Consider the following 14,338-nt stretch of genomic DNA (forward strand, 5'->3'; position numbering starts at 1 on the left):
CTCAGTGCCTGGGTTTATTCCCTCTCACATTCTCAGGAGGAAAGCACAGCCTTGGGACAGCACAGCTGCACTCCTGCTCCTCACTGGAGTCTCCTGCCTCCTGCTTCTCATGTGAGGGAGCTACCATGGCTTGGGGCAAAATCCTGGACAGATTTAAGTATCTCCTGTGGGTATTGGATCCCTGCCTGCACAGGGGCTTTGCTGGAGTTGCCTGGGACGTTCGGTGGTGACACTCATGGAGCTGGGATGGGGCTGCTGGACAAGCAGGGCACAGGAGGGACCTGGAGCAGCTGGAGCCAGGCCAGAGGAGGCTCCAGGATGATCCCAGGGATGGAGCAGCTCTGCTGGGAGGAAAGGCTGGCACAGCTGCCATTGTTCACCCGCACAGGAGAAGCTTTGGGGGGAGCTCAGGGTGGCCTTGCAGGGCCTGAAGGAGCCCCAGGAAGAGGGAGACAATTGAAAAGGGACGGAGGGACAGGACACAGGGAATGGCTCCCACTGCCAGGGACAGGGATGGATGGGATATTGGGAATGAGGAATTGTTCCCTGTGAGGGTGGGCAGGCCCTGGCACAGGGTGCCCAGAGCAGCTGTGGCTGCCCCTGGATCCCTGGCAGTGCCCAAGGCCAGGCTGGACATTGGGACAGTGGGAGGTGTCCCTGCCATGGCATCATGAATGGGATGAGGTTTAAGTTCCCTCTCAACCCAAACCATTCTGGGATTCTCTGACCAGGATTGCTCTGGGCTGGGCTGAGCCAGAGCTGCCCTCAGGCCCCTCAGACTGTCCTGGCTGGCTCAGAGGGAACAGCTGACCCTCCCAGCTGGTGGAGTTGTTGTCTTAAAGCAAAGGCCCCCCCCTCTGGCCCCCTTGGGTTGGGATCCCCTCAGATTCCTTTCCAATAGATAACTGCTTAAATCATTCCCTGTCTTAGATCCTTCTCTGCCTTTCCTAAGCCTTGCCCAGCCCCCCCCGAGCCCTCCTCCATGGCAGGGGTCTGCTCCAACCCCTTGTCTGATGATTTCTGTGCTGAGCTCTCCTTTGAGCCGAGGGGATGAGGAGAATTCACGTCCTGGAAGTTTCAGCCTCTTCTTTCGGAATTAATTTTGCAAGCTCCTCCTTGGCCCGGGCTCTCTGTGGGCTCAGGCAGAACAGGGCCAGCGAGAGGGGAAAGTCATGTTGCTGGTTAAATCTCCAAAGCAAAAATAATCCATTTTAATGAAGGTTCACAATCTGCAATGAATGTGAAACAATGTTGTCAGCTAAGCTGTTGCATTATTCACTTTTATTTGTACAAGGTCCTTCCATTAATATTTGACTACAAGAGAATGCAATTAAAAATTTTCTACTTGAATAAACCTCTCACCACGGTGTTGGTTAAAGGATAAAACCCTTTTAGGGTGGTGGAGAGGGGAATTTAGCACACTGGCACGTGGGTCACACACCCACTCTCATCCTCCTGCACCCCAGGTTCTGTTCCCTGCTCTCATTTTCTGCCGTGTCTTCCCTTCCATCCCCGCCCCACACTGGCTCCTCTGGGCTCCCCTGCTCCCTTCCCTGGCATTTGGAGGATCCCAATGCAATCATTTCCTTCAGAGCAGAGCCAAGGCAGGCGGGGCAGGGAGGGGGGATGTGCAGGCAGGTGGGCAGCACCCCCAATCCACAATTCCCCGAATTTTCAGGCTGAGGCTGAGCCCCATTTTCCAGGGAAGGAGTGGGGCTTTGCCTTCGTGTCCAGGGGTGTTTGCTGGCAGGGAGAGATGATTTATTATTTAAATTTTGGCATGCATGGCTGGGCACTGAATTAGTTGTAATCTCCCAGGATGGGAGGAAAAAACCTTCTAGGATCAGGGAAGAGAGTTCAGACACGAGCTCAGCTCGTCACAAAAGAGAAGATGTTGGGGACAAGGGACACAAGGATGATATGCAAAGCATGGAGTCACATATAGAAGGATTAGGCACTAATTCCCTTTCCAGAGCATCCAGGAACAAAGAGCCTGTGGTGAAAATAAAGCCATAGAGTTGAGGTGGGCACAGGAGGTTGAAATATGGCCAGGTTTGTATGGATTGGTGGCAGGGAGGAGGACATTCCATGAGCTTGGAACTGTTGGGCCTTTGGGAGGTCCCTCCCTGCTCCCAGGCCCCTTCAGGGAGCTGGAAGTGCCACCAGAAGATGGACATTTCATCCGGGGCTGCTCCACCTCCTGGAGAGTCCAACACTCCCTTGGGAAAAGCACAAGGGAAGTCTGGGAGTCTGGAGGGCAGAACTGGATGGCATAGAGGGAGAAACTATGTGTGGATATATGGAAAAGGAGCCTCTGGCCTCAAAAAATGAAGTCTAGGAGAGGTTTGGAGCTTCTTTTGGAGCAGAAATTTGGGGGCCAAGAAGGCCAGCCTTGGGGGTAAGGAGATGGCCAGAGAACATAGGAGTGTCTCCAGGAGCAGGGGAATAACCTTGGAGAGTGACCTCTAGAGGAAAAGGACCCCCAGGAGAGTTTCCACCTCCACACAAGCAGAAGAGAAACCAGAGAGGATTTTAGGGAAGAACTGCTCTGGCTCAGCTGATCCAGGTCCAGCATCCTGTCGATCACCTTTGGTTTTTTGGGAGAAGATCTACCAGGGCACGCAGTGGGCAGAGATCCAACCCCATCCCATGGCACAACCTGGCTGATCCCTGTGGGAATTCCATACCCTCACCATTAAACCCCACCCAGGAACATTCCACACCTACATCCCTTTAATGCTTGGATTTGCTGATCTTAAACAATTGAGATTTTGACCCTAAACAATTGAGATCTGTCTCCTTTCAGGACCAAGAAGGACCTGCTGCTGTGCCATAAATCCAGAAAAGCTGTCAGCACTGTCCTCCTCTTCCTGGGTTGAACATTTTCCCATTTCTGGGACAGCCACAGCTCCTCAGGAGATCTCCTTACCTGGGATCATGGCTGAGGCTGGAGCAGCCCATCCACAGGGAACCCAGGGAACATAAAAATCAACCAGCAGCACCTGCAGGGAGGATTCAGGGAATGTTCTGTGCATGGTTCAGCTCTTCCCATCTCTCCTTCCCTCTCTTCCCTGGCTGTTTGAGGGGAAGCTGGCAGCGACATCCAGAGCTCCAGAGAAGTCACTGGCACCATCTCCAGGCTCTCCTGAGGGGCCCTGGCTGCACCCCTGGAGATTGCACATCCCACAGCTGCCACTGCAAGGGGGGATCAGCTCATCCAATCTTCAGGAATCTGCCCATAGAATGCTAAGCAAGGCCTGGGAGTGCACAGAGAGGGATCTTCAGACCTTCAATTCACTACGCTTCAACTCTTCCCAGATAAAATAAGGATTAGGAAGGCCATTCATCTTCAGGAGTGCTGTGGAAAATCAGCCCATTATTTGTGTCCCATTAATGCTCTCTGGGCCAGGGAGATGAATAATTCCATCCCCAGCAGCAGATTTGTACAGTGAGGAGTACAGAAGACAAGGGCCCATCCCAAACAATCAGGCTGGAGCAGGATGTGAGGGATGGTTCATGGATTGTGTGCCAGGATTCCAGCCCAGGCCCGGCTCTCCCAGGAGGAATGGAGAGCAAATCACAATCCCAAAGGATCCCCAGAGTATCATGGACTGGGTTGGGTTGGAATGGTCCTTAAAAATCACCCAGTGCCACCCCTGCCATGGCAGGGACACCTCACACTGTCCCAGGCTGCTCCATCCCCAATGTCCAACCTGGCCTTGGGCACTGCCAGGGATCCAGGGGCAGCCCCAGCTGCTCTGGGCACCCTGTGCCAGGGCCTGCCCACCCTCACAGGGAACAATTCCTAATTCCCAATATCCCATCCATCCCTGCCCTCTGGCAGTGGGAGCCATTCCCTGTGTCCTGTCCCTCCATCCCTTGTCCCCAGTCCCTCTCCAGCTCTCCTGGAGCCCCTTCAGGCCCTGGCCTGGCTCTGAGCTCTCCCAGGAGCCTTCTCCTGTCCAGGTGAGCACCCCCAGCTCTCCCAGCCTGGCTTCAGATCAGAGGGGCTGGGAAAGGGGCTCAGCCTGGAGAAAAGGAGGCTCAGGGGGAGCCTTCTCCAGGAGGGAGGAGCCAGGTTGGAATCAGGCTCTGCTCCCAGGGAACAAGGGACAAGAGGAAATTGCCTACAGGCTCAGGGTGGGCACAGCAGGAATTTCCCCATGGAAAGGGGGCTCAGGGATTGGGAGGGGCTGCCCGGGGGGGTTTGGGGTCCCCATCCCTGGAAGTGTCCCAGGAAGGGCTGGAGGTGGCACTGAGAGCTCTGGGCTGGGGACAAGGTGGGGAACCCGCACAGCTTGGACTCGATGATCCTGGAGGGCTTTCCAGCCTCAATGATTCTGGAATTCTGTGAAATACTTTCCTTTCATCCAAACCCCTCTCCTCAGTACAGACCCACCCTTTGAGCAGAGACCAATGTGAGGAAACCTCAGAGATAGAGCCTGGAGAATTCCGAGCTGCTGGAAGAGGCCGTGGTGGACAGGAGCTGGACGGGCCGCTCCTCCCGTGCTGGGTGAGGCTCCTGTCCCACCCCCAGAGCTGCTGGGGAAACCTGAAGGTGCTAAAATCTGCTTATTGAACGATCCGGGAGTGCTGCACTGCTACTCAGGGAGATTTATCCCCCATCTGTGCTTGTTTTCCTTCCACCGGCACACCTAATAAATATCCCCTTTTAAACCAAAGCACCTCCATTTACAAACCTGTTAGCAGAGCTCTGGCATTTCCCAAGGATTTTGCCTCCAACATCCCCGCCTGGAAGGCCACGTGTTAATCCCCAGAACTCGCTGGGATTTCTCAGGCTGGAGCTCCCTCGAGTTTTCTCCTCTGTTAAAAAACAGATAATCCAAAATCTTCCAGATGCCCACGCAGGTGAGAGCCAATAATCCTGGGAATTTGAGAGAGCGATTACAAACTGAAATTCCTGTTTTAGACGAGCACATCAAGGCTCAGAAACCTTTGCTGTGCGTATAGGGAAGGAGGGAAAAAAAAGTAAAAAAATTAAAAATCACCAAATCCCGAAGCCCTGCGAGGCAGTAAGTAAAGTTTGGCAACTTCCAAATGCATTCCCTGTTGTTCCAAGCTGTTCCCTGTGGCTCCCCAGAGGGCTGGTCCATAAAGGATAACAACCTTTGCCTGCTGGGAGCTATTAGCTTAAATGGGAGCGGGCTGCTGCAGCATTTAAGGCTGATTAGAATGGTGTCATTGGATTTGTATGCACTGGGATCCATGCAGATGGATTTCACAAAAATTCCGAGAAATTACATCCAGGAAAGGGAGTTAAAGGGATGTCTCAATGCGTGGCAAGGCTCGCTCGGCTGACTGAAATTGCAAATAGAGGAGCAGGGAAAAGAAAAAAAAAAACCACAAGGAAGTGAAAATGAGGCTGGGGAATTTAGGAACAGAATTCCAGGCTCAGGATCAGGGATCAAAATGGCCATCTATCTCTTCCTCATTTTTGCATTAAATTCAAATTATTTTCATTAGATGTGTGAGACATTAAATCATTGCTTTGTTACACATGGAATTACACAGAATTCGAGATGTGAGGTTACCCTCCATGTGGGTGTCACCCTTGGACTAAAACTTCTCCCATCCCAGCATTTCCAGGCATTCCCAGGCCACACTTCGAGCTAGGAAACCTCATCAGCTCAGGTAGCAACCCCCAAATTTCCTCATCCTGGGAACAAGCAGGGAATTTGTCGCTGGATAAAGCCCCTGACCCAGAAAAGCATCAACCTCTTACAACTCATTTGTCTCTCTTTGACTTGCAAATCTCGGGAATTTTCCACCCCAATCAACTCAGCTCTCCCCTCCCCCTGAGAGGGCAAAGCAGCTCCCGCAGCATCTTCTGCTCGAAGGTTTTTTGTTTCTCTCAATGCTTTACCGGCTCCTTTTGGGGGTTTTCTCATCCCTGGAGCTGCTGGAACGTTCCCAGACACAGGGAATGAAGCTGGGCTCCTCCAGCCACCCCGGTGATGCCACCAAGGGTCACTCAGCCAACCCAGAGTGCCCAGCATGGCACAGTCAGAGCTTTCCAGCAGCTTCTTTGTTCCCAGAGCCATTGATGAGCTTTCACTTCATTAAAACAATCGCCAATAACGGTGGCATTCTTCAGGCAGGCTCAGAGTCTGCTCCCTGTGCCCAAAGCCACCTTGGCCTGGTGGGGATGGACCAGGGATGCTGGAATGAGGGAAAGGACAAGCAAGAGTCTTTAAACTGCCTGAAACAGCCTGATGAGCATGGCCATCTTCATCCCATCACGGTCATCTTCATCCCATCCTTGGGAAGAGCTGGGATACAGAGGGGCACTGCAAACATCCCACTACTTCCACTGCCAAGGCAACATTCCTTGATTTTCCAGCCCCACTCAGGCTCACTTCCCCAGCTCCAAAAGGTTTAACCCTTCCTTCCCTTCTCCAAACCCTCCCTGCTTGGATAAACAGTTCCTCAGCCCCCAGTAATCCTTTTTTAACATTTAACAAAATCTTTCTCTCCTTCTTAAGGCTTAAGGAGAACAAAAAAAAAAAAAAAAAAAAAAAAAAAGAAAAATCGCTTTCCCTATTTAGCAACATTCTTGTGATGTTTATTGGAACGGGCTGAAAGAGCTGAGGTTTGAAAATTAGGATCTGGCAAGGAAACAGTGTCCTCAGGGGCCAGAGAACAAACCTCTCTGGGAGGAAAGTGATGGGACCAGCCTTTAAAGGCTGGAAAATTGCAAACCAATGTGCTCAGCAGTATTTTCCTTTATGCAGTTCTTTTATTCTTAAGATGAAAATTGCTCGGGACAAAGGCATCGGTCTCATACCTGGGACAGTGTGCTCCTTCCTCCCCTCTTCCCTGTGAAAATGTGTGCTGCTTTGAAGAGCAGCGATGTTCAGCACGAAGCAAATGCCAACGTGACCATTTTTAATGCAAATTCGCTGCCATCTCTCCCCTCTCCTCTAATGCTGCCTGGGAATGTGTGACAGTGCCTTGGCAGGGCTGTCACTCGGGAGGAACAGGGGCCTGCGGTGCTTTTCAGGATGAGAAAGTGCCTTGTTGGGTTTCCAGCCTCTGATCCCACCTGGACACGACAGCAAAAGCTTTTTCCAGCCCTCCCTGGGGCTCACTGCTCAGACATTGAGAGATTTTAATGAGTGGACAAAGCTGGTGCTGGTGGCATCACTGTGAGGGTGCTCCTGTGGGCAGGGCTGGCAAAGTACCCCTTGCACAGAGGTGTCCCCAGTGTCCCTTGCACAAGTAGGGGTGGGCAGAGGTGTCCCCAGTGTTCCTTTCTTGGGTAGGGATGGACAGAGGTGTCCCCAGTGTCCCTTGTTTGGGTGGGCAGGGGTGGGCAGAGGTGTTCCAGTGTCCCTTTCTTGGGTAGGGATGGACAAAGGTGTCCCAGGTGCCCCTTGAACAGGTAGGGGTGGGTAGAGGTGTCCCCAGTGTCCCTTGTTTGGGTAGGGATGGACAGAGGTGTCCCCAGTGCCCCTTTCTCAGTTAGGGGTGGGCAGGGGTGTCCCAGTGTCTCTTCCTTGGGTGAGCAGGGGTGTCCCCAGTGCTCCTTTCTTGGGCAGGGGTGAACAAAGATGTCCCCAGTGCATAATTGCTTGGGTAGGGATGGGCAGAGGTGTCCCCAGTGTCCCTGGTTTGGGTAGGAATGGGTAGAGGTATCCCAGGGCCCCATTCTTGGGAAGGGGTGTCCCCAGCATCCCTTTCTTGGGTAGGGATGGACAGAGATGTCCCCAGTGTCCCTTGCACAGATTGGGGTGGGCAGGAGTGTCCCAATGTCCCTGGTTTGGGTAGAAATGGGTAGAGGCATCCCAGTGTCCCTTTCTTGGGCAGGGATGGACAGAGGTGCCCCGATGTCCCTGGTTTGGGTAAGGATGGACAAAGGTGTCCCCGGTGCCCCTTTCTCAGTTAGGGGTGGTAAGGGGTGTCCCAGTGTCTCTTCCTTGGGTGAGCAGGGGTGTGCCCAGTGTCCCTTTCTTGGGTAGGAGTGGACAAAGATGTCCCCAGTGCATCCTTGCTTGCATAGGGATGGACAGAGGTGTCCCCAGTGCCCCTCTCTTGGGCAAGGTTGTCCCCAGTGCCCCATTCTTGGGTAGGGAGGGACAGAGGGTCCCAAGTGTCCCTTTCTTTGGCAGGGGTGGACAAAGATGTCCCCAGTGCCCCCTCTCTTGTGTAGGAGCAGGCAGAGGTGTCCCCGTGCCCCTGGATTGTGTGGGGCACGCCCTGAGTCACATCCCGCACCCTCAGTGCCTCCTCCCCAGCCCGCACAGGGTTAAACCCGCTCCGTTCTGCTCTGCTCTGCCCGGGGCTGGGAACTGCGCTGGAGCCGCGGCCCTGCCCCCGTCCTTGCTCCGGGGGGACGCGGCCGTGCCGTTCCCAGCCCTCCTTCCCACACGTTCCCGGTGCAGGCCGGAGGTTCCCACAGCCCACGGGGGAGCGGCGGAAGCGCAGGCCCCGGGCCGGCTCTGGGAGCGCAGCTCGGCACAGCCCCTGCTGGACACCTCTGTCCATCCCTACCCAAGAAAGGGACACTGGGACACCTCTGCCCACCCCTGCCTGTACAAGGGACACTGGGGACACCTCTGTCCATCCCTACCCAAGAATGGGACACTGGGGACACCTCTGCCCACCCCTGCCTGTACAAGGGACACTGGGGACACCTCTGTCCATCCCTACCCAAGAAAGGGACACTGGGGACACCTCTGTCCATCCCTACCCAAGAAAGGGACACTGGGACACCTCTGCCCACCCCTGCCCACCCAAACAAGGGACACTGGGGCACCTCTGCCCACCCTTACCTGTGCAAGGGACACTGGGGACACTCTGTGCAAGGGGCACTTTGCTAGGCCTGCCCACAGGAGCACCCTCACAGTGATGGCACCACAGATTCCCCACAGAATCCTGGGAATGCTGTGCCCGCTGCTGGGTGAGGTTCGCAGGGCTCCCAGGACCAGGGAAGAGATGAGAATCTTTCTCGGAGATTGGTTGTTAATTGCTGCCCTGAGATGTGCAGGATTTCTCTGTTTCGGCCTTGCTGCCCCGAGATGTGCAGGATGTCTCTGTTTTGGCCCGCAAGTCCAAAGAACGAGTCAGAGCTCTTCAGTATTCGGTCTTGAAGTTGTTTATTAATTCTTATCTATAAAATTTTCTTTCTGCCCAGTCAAGATCTGCTCAGCAGAGCAGCCAGAGGCACTCTGACTGCCCCCGAGGTGGTGTTGTCTTTTTATACTACAAGCTACGTATTGTGACGGTGTTCACAGGGGTCCTAGGACGAGGGAAGAGACAAGAATGTTGACTCCATGTTCAGAGGCTTGATTTATTATTTTATGATATATATATTGCATTATAACTATACTAAAAAGAATCAAAGGAAAAAGTTTCATCTCAGAAGGCTAGCTAAACTAAGAATAGAAAAGAATGAAAAACAAAGGTCTGTGGCTTGGACAGAGAGAGAGAGCCAGCTCTGCCATGACTGTTCGCTAATTCCAAACATCCACACGAGACCAATCACAGATCCACCTGTTGCATTCCACAGCAGCAGATAACCATTGTTTACATTTTGTTTCTGAGGCCTCTCAGCTTCTCAGAAGGAAAAATCCTAAGAAAGGATTTTTCATAAAAAGATGTCTGCGACAATGTATATCATATTTACACTTAATTCCCAATACCTATCACCCATGTTAGACAGTGCACTTCTACTCTAAACCAATCCCAAAATGCCAAGATCACAGCAGAAGATGGAGGCAGAGAAGAAGAAGAAGAAAGGCTGGACACGCCCAGGTTCCTCTATCTTGTCCCCATAACCCGCATACTAAAAATCCTAATATCTACATTTTCACCCTGTGATAATTTTATTATTATACTATTTAAACTTCTGTGACTTTCAGGTCATCATACAAAGCTGGTAATTTGCTCCATGGGTCATAATCAAACCCACAGGTGTTCTGGGCTGTGTGCCAGGGTCTCCGAGCCCCCCGGCAGGGTCCTCGGCAGGTCTGGACACCCAGAGGGATGCACTGAGTTCCGACAAATCTTAACACTCTGCTTCAGAAGGCTGATTTATTATTTTTTTAATATATATTATATTAAAAGAAAATGGTATGTTAAAACTACACTAAAGAAAGAAAAGGAGACATCAAAAGGCTAGCAAAGAATGATAATAAAATCTTGTGACTGACCAGTGTCAGAACTCAGTGCATCCTTCTGGGTGTCCAGAGTTGCCAGGACCCCTGCCAGGGGGCTCGGAGACCCTGGCACACAGCCCAGAGCACCTGTGGGTTTGATTATGACCCGTGGAGCCAATTGCCAGCTTTGTATGAAGACCTGAACGCCACAGAAGTTTAAGTAGTGTAATAATAAAATTATCATTAGGTGAAAAAGTAGATTTTTGGGGTTTTTAGAATAGGGGGTTTGGGGACAAGATGAAGGAACTTGGGCGTGTCCAACCTTTCCTCTTCTTCTTCTTGGCCTCCATCTTCTGCTGTAATGTTGGCACTTTGGGATTGGTTTAGAGTAGAAACTCACTGTCTGACATAGGTGATAGGTATTGGAAAGTAATTGTAAACATATTATATGTAGTTTGTAGTATAAAGAGATAACACCACCCCAGGGGCGGTCAGAGTGCCTCTGTCCTGCTGGATGGACCTCGGCTGGACAAGAGAAAAATTTTTACAGATAGGAAACAATAAACAACTCTGAGACTGAGAACTGAAGAACTCCGACTCATTCTTCGAATGTGTGGGCCAAAACAGAGACTGTTCACATATCTCGGGGCTGCAATAAACTGCTACCTTCCAGAACCAGAGTCCCAACACAGCTGGACCTGTGACTGGCCATCAAATAGAAACAACTCACACATGGCCCAATCAAAGATGCACCTGTTACATTCCACAGCAGCAGATAATTACTGTTTACATTTTGTTTCTGAAGCCTCTCAGCTTCTCAGGAGAAAAATCCTAACAAAAGGATTTTTCAGAAAATATGTCTGTGACACGCTGCCGCACTCCGGTCACACCGGCAGCTCCCCCTGTGTGTAAATGCAGGCTGGGGAGAGTGTCCCTGTGCCTTTTCCATGGAATTCCATGGAATTCTTGCGCTGCTGGGACACTGCTCATGCCCTTTGTGACAGGGGCACTGCCTGGGTGCACAGCCAGGGCTGGGGCAGCAGCGCCTGTCCTGATCACTGCTATGGAAAAGTCAAATCATGGAATCCTGGGATCATGGAATCCTGGGATCATGGAATCATAGAATGAAATGGAAGGGGCATAAAAGCTCATCTCTGTCCATCTCATCCCATGGCAGGGACACTTTCCACTGTCCCAGGGTGATCCAAGCCCTGTCCAGCCTGGCCTGGGACACTTCCAGGGACTCAGGAGCAGCCACAACTGCTCTGGGCACCCTGTGCCAGTGTCACAGCCTGGTCACTGCCAGGTCACTGTTCCTGTGCCCATAAAGACACCTGAACACCAGTCCTGGCCTGCATCACCCCTTCCATGGGTGACACCACCCCTACAGGAGCTGGAGGAACTCAGGAGGTCCTGCCTCAGGCTTTGGGGTTCCAGACCACTCTCTGCAAGTCCTTCTCCAGGCCTGCACCCTCCTGCTGCCTGGGTGACCCCTGTGCCACAGAAATGCCCATCCTGGCTGCAGCTGCAGAGGGAACACTGGGCATGAGCGTTCAGCCAGTGATGGGTCACCATTCCCAAAGCCTGGGAGGATTAATGAATTCTTACTCATTAATTAGTCCTGTCTGGGCAGCCCATGTGCTGCAGCAGGCATGGAGGAAAGGTCATTTCCTGGAGGTGCCCTTACACCTGGGCTTTGCTGTGGACACGACATCCCCCAGGCAGGGAAGAGGAGGGTGGAGAGAAAAGAGCCTGGGGACAGCATCCACTGGTGCCCCAACCAGGAGAGTCCTGCCTGTGGCATCAGGTGACCCCACCTCAGACCAGGAGCACCCAAGGTGATTTTCCCACCTGAGGCACACCAGAAGATGGGAGGAGAGCTCCAGGACCCATTCCTGATGCCCAGGGATGATGGGGAGGCCACGGGAAGCTGCTGGGAAAGGCAGCAGGGGGAGAGCAGCCCAGCTGTAATCCCACACCCTTGGCTATTTAACGCTGCTTATTGCAGCCCTCAATTCTCCCTCTCCCTGCAAGACAAATGTGATCAATGCTCCGTGAGCCTGCCCAGCCCTCCCCAGCCATGCTGCAGCCAGCAGGGAGTTTTGCTGGGGGGCAGGATAAGATTGTGCAGATATAATAACTCCATTCATCACCGGCGAGCAGGGCCGGGCGAGCGGCGCTTTGTAAATGGCTCGGGAAGTTTGGCAGCTCAGATGCCACCAATCTCCCTGACAGGCAATACCAGGGTGCCCTGGAGCCCTGGGGCAGCACAGGCAGGGCAGCCAGAGCTACAGGCACTCTGCCAGCAGGGTCTGTGCTGCCCCATGGGGACAGAATGGAGGGGAAGGAGCTCCCTGCAGGACAATGCTCAGAGCAGCAGGAGAACGAGTCTGGAGGGGCTCATTCCCCAGGAATGAGGGGTGGTCTGAGGCCAGAGCACCCACAGGTCTCACAGGACCCAGCCTCAGCCTCCCACAGACTCTGGGAGCTTTGCACTTAAAATCACAAGATCACAGAAAACCTTGGGGCAGCTCTGCTGGCAGATCTCAGCATTTCAGAGGTGCAGGGTCATTGGATCCCAGAATGGTTTGGGAACCTTGAACTCATCCAATTCCAACCCCCTGGCACGGCAGGGACACCTCCCACTGTCCCAATGTCCAGCCTGGCCTTGGGCACTGCCAGGGATCCAGGGGCAGCCACAGCTGCTCTGGGCACCCTGTGCCAGGGCCTGCCCACCCTCACAGGGAACAATTCCTAATTCCCAATATCCCATCCATCCCTGCCCCTGGCAGTGGGAGCCATTCCCTGTGTCCTGTCCCTCCAGCCCTTGTCAATTGTCTCTCTCCACCTTCCTTATAGTTCTCCTTCAGACATTTGGACCCTGGGGATTTGCTGCCTATGGAAAACCTGGATATCCAAGGATTTGGTGTTTTCCCAGCTCACTCACACTCACAAACACAGCACTGGTCAGTGCATCCCTCCTGTCCCCTCCTGACTCACAGAAATATCTTCCATCAGCCAAACTGTAAAAGAAATTATGGATATTTTTAAAAGAAAAGCTGCTCCAGCTGCATCCCACATTCCTCCTCCTGTCCTTCAAACCCTGCTGCTGACACAGGGCTTGGATTCAGGAGCTTTATTAACCCAAATTCCCTGCCCTGATTCCTTCTGCTGATCCAGGACCTGCTGATTTCCATGCCCACCCTACAACCTCCTGCATCCCCCCCTGAAAATCCCAGCTTTGCAGAGACACCACGAGGGACAGGGCTGTTAAACACTGCAGAGATTGTCCCTTCCCAACTCAATTTTTTGGCCTACATCCATTTTTAGGGTTTTGGATTCCTTTTCCCAATTTTTAATTATCAACTTGGTACAGAAGGAACATTGAACCCCACTAGTTTTTCTCCTATCTGTGTTTTTCATTAGAAGCCTGGCATCTGTGGATGAAAATCCAAGGAAGACTTTGTCTTTCCTGACACAAAACAGCCTTCCCAGAGCTTAATAGAAATTTGAGTGAGGCTCTTGCTGCCAAGGATGCAAAAAAAATTGATTTTGTGTGTTCAAATTCACGCCTTATATTTTGCAAAATATTTTCCAAGGGTGAAATTTCCCGTGCTTGCTTTCAGCAGAGTTTGCAGGAATGTGTTGAGCTGCTTCTCCATAGAACAGTGATTACCAATGTTCATTTTCAGGATTAAAATAAAAACAACAAACAAACGATTCTTGTCATTCCACAAAGAATTAGGAAACTGTTGCAGCTTCCTACACACACAGAGAGAGTGTGAGGATTTCTCCACAAAATCCTTGGCACACCAAGGCTGGGTTAAAGGCAAAATAAATAAATAAGTATATGACACAAATAATTATCCAAATGCCTTGGAGCAGCCCATATTTCAGCAGAGTAATGAAGGCAGGTACTCATTGTGCTCTGTCAAACCAAACAACTCACTTTTAGTATTCCTGCAGTGCTTTCTTCCAGGTAAGCACTATATTTACTTCTAGAATGCTATGGAGGCACTATATCTACTTCTATATTCCCCCTGCTTTTTATATTTTAAGAGAATGGTATTACAGGTGCATTAACTATGGGGATGGAGGGGCATTACCTGGAATATTCAAGGTTCTCCTCATGCTGGGAGCACAGGGTGAAGATCTCCTGCCTGAGGGAGGCCTTCAGGCAGGAAAAGCCAAGGGTTTGGATCAGCTCCCCCACCTGAACG

General features: G+C 52.1%; 1 long non-coding RNA gene across 4 annotated transcripts; it reads right to left on the reverse strand.

The window, feature by feature from the left end:
* Positions 1-996: 996 nt before the first annotated feature.
* On the reverse strand, positions 997-5,128 carry LOC135453715 (uncharacterized). 4 transcript variants are annotated; one of them, XR_010441930.1, is made up of 4 exons: positions 5,010-5,128; positions 4,701-4,885; positions 2,930-3,002; positions 997-1,229 (listed from the first exon to the last, which is right to left on the reverse strand). It is a non-coding gene; the product is annotated as an uncharacterized LOC135453715 (long non-coding RNA). The 4 variants fall into 4 exon arrangements; XR_010441931.1 differs by having other exon boundaries at positions 2,930-3,358; XR_010441928.1 differs by lacking the exon at positions 997-1,229 and having other exon boundaries at positions 1,460-3,002.
* Positions 5,129-14,338: the final 9,210 nt, after the last annotated feature.

This window comes from Zonotrichia leucophrys, chromosome 13, assembly GCF_028769735.1.
Source record: "Zonotrichia leucophrys gambelii isolate GWCS_2022_RI chromosome 13, RI_Zleu_2.0, whole genome shotgun sequence".
Classification (NCBI taxonomy): Eukaryota; Metazoa; Chordata; class Aves; order Passeriformes; family Passerellidae; genus Zonotrichia; species Zonotrichia leucophrys.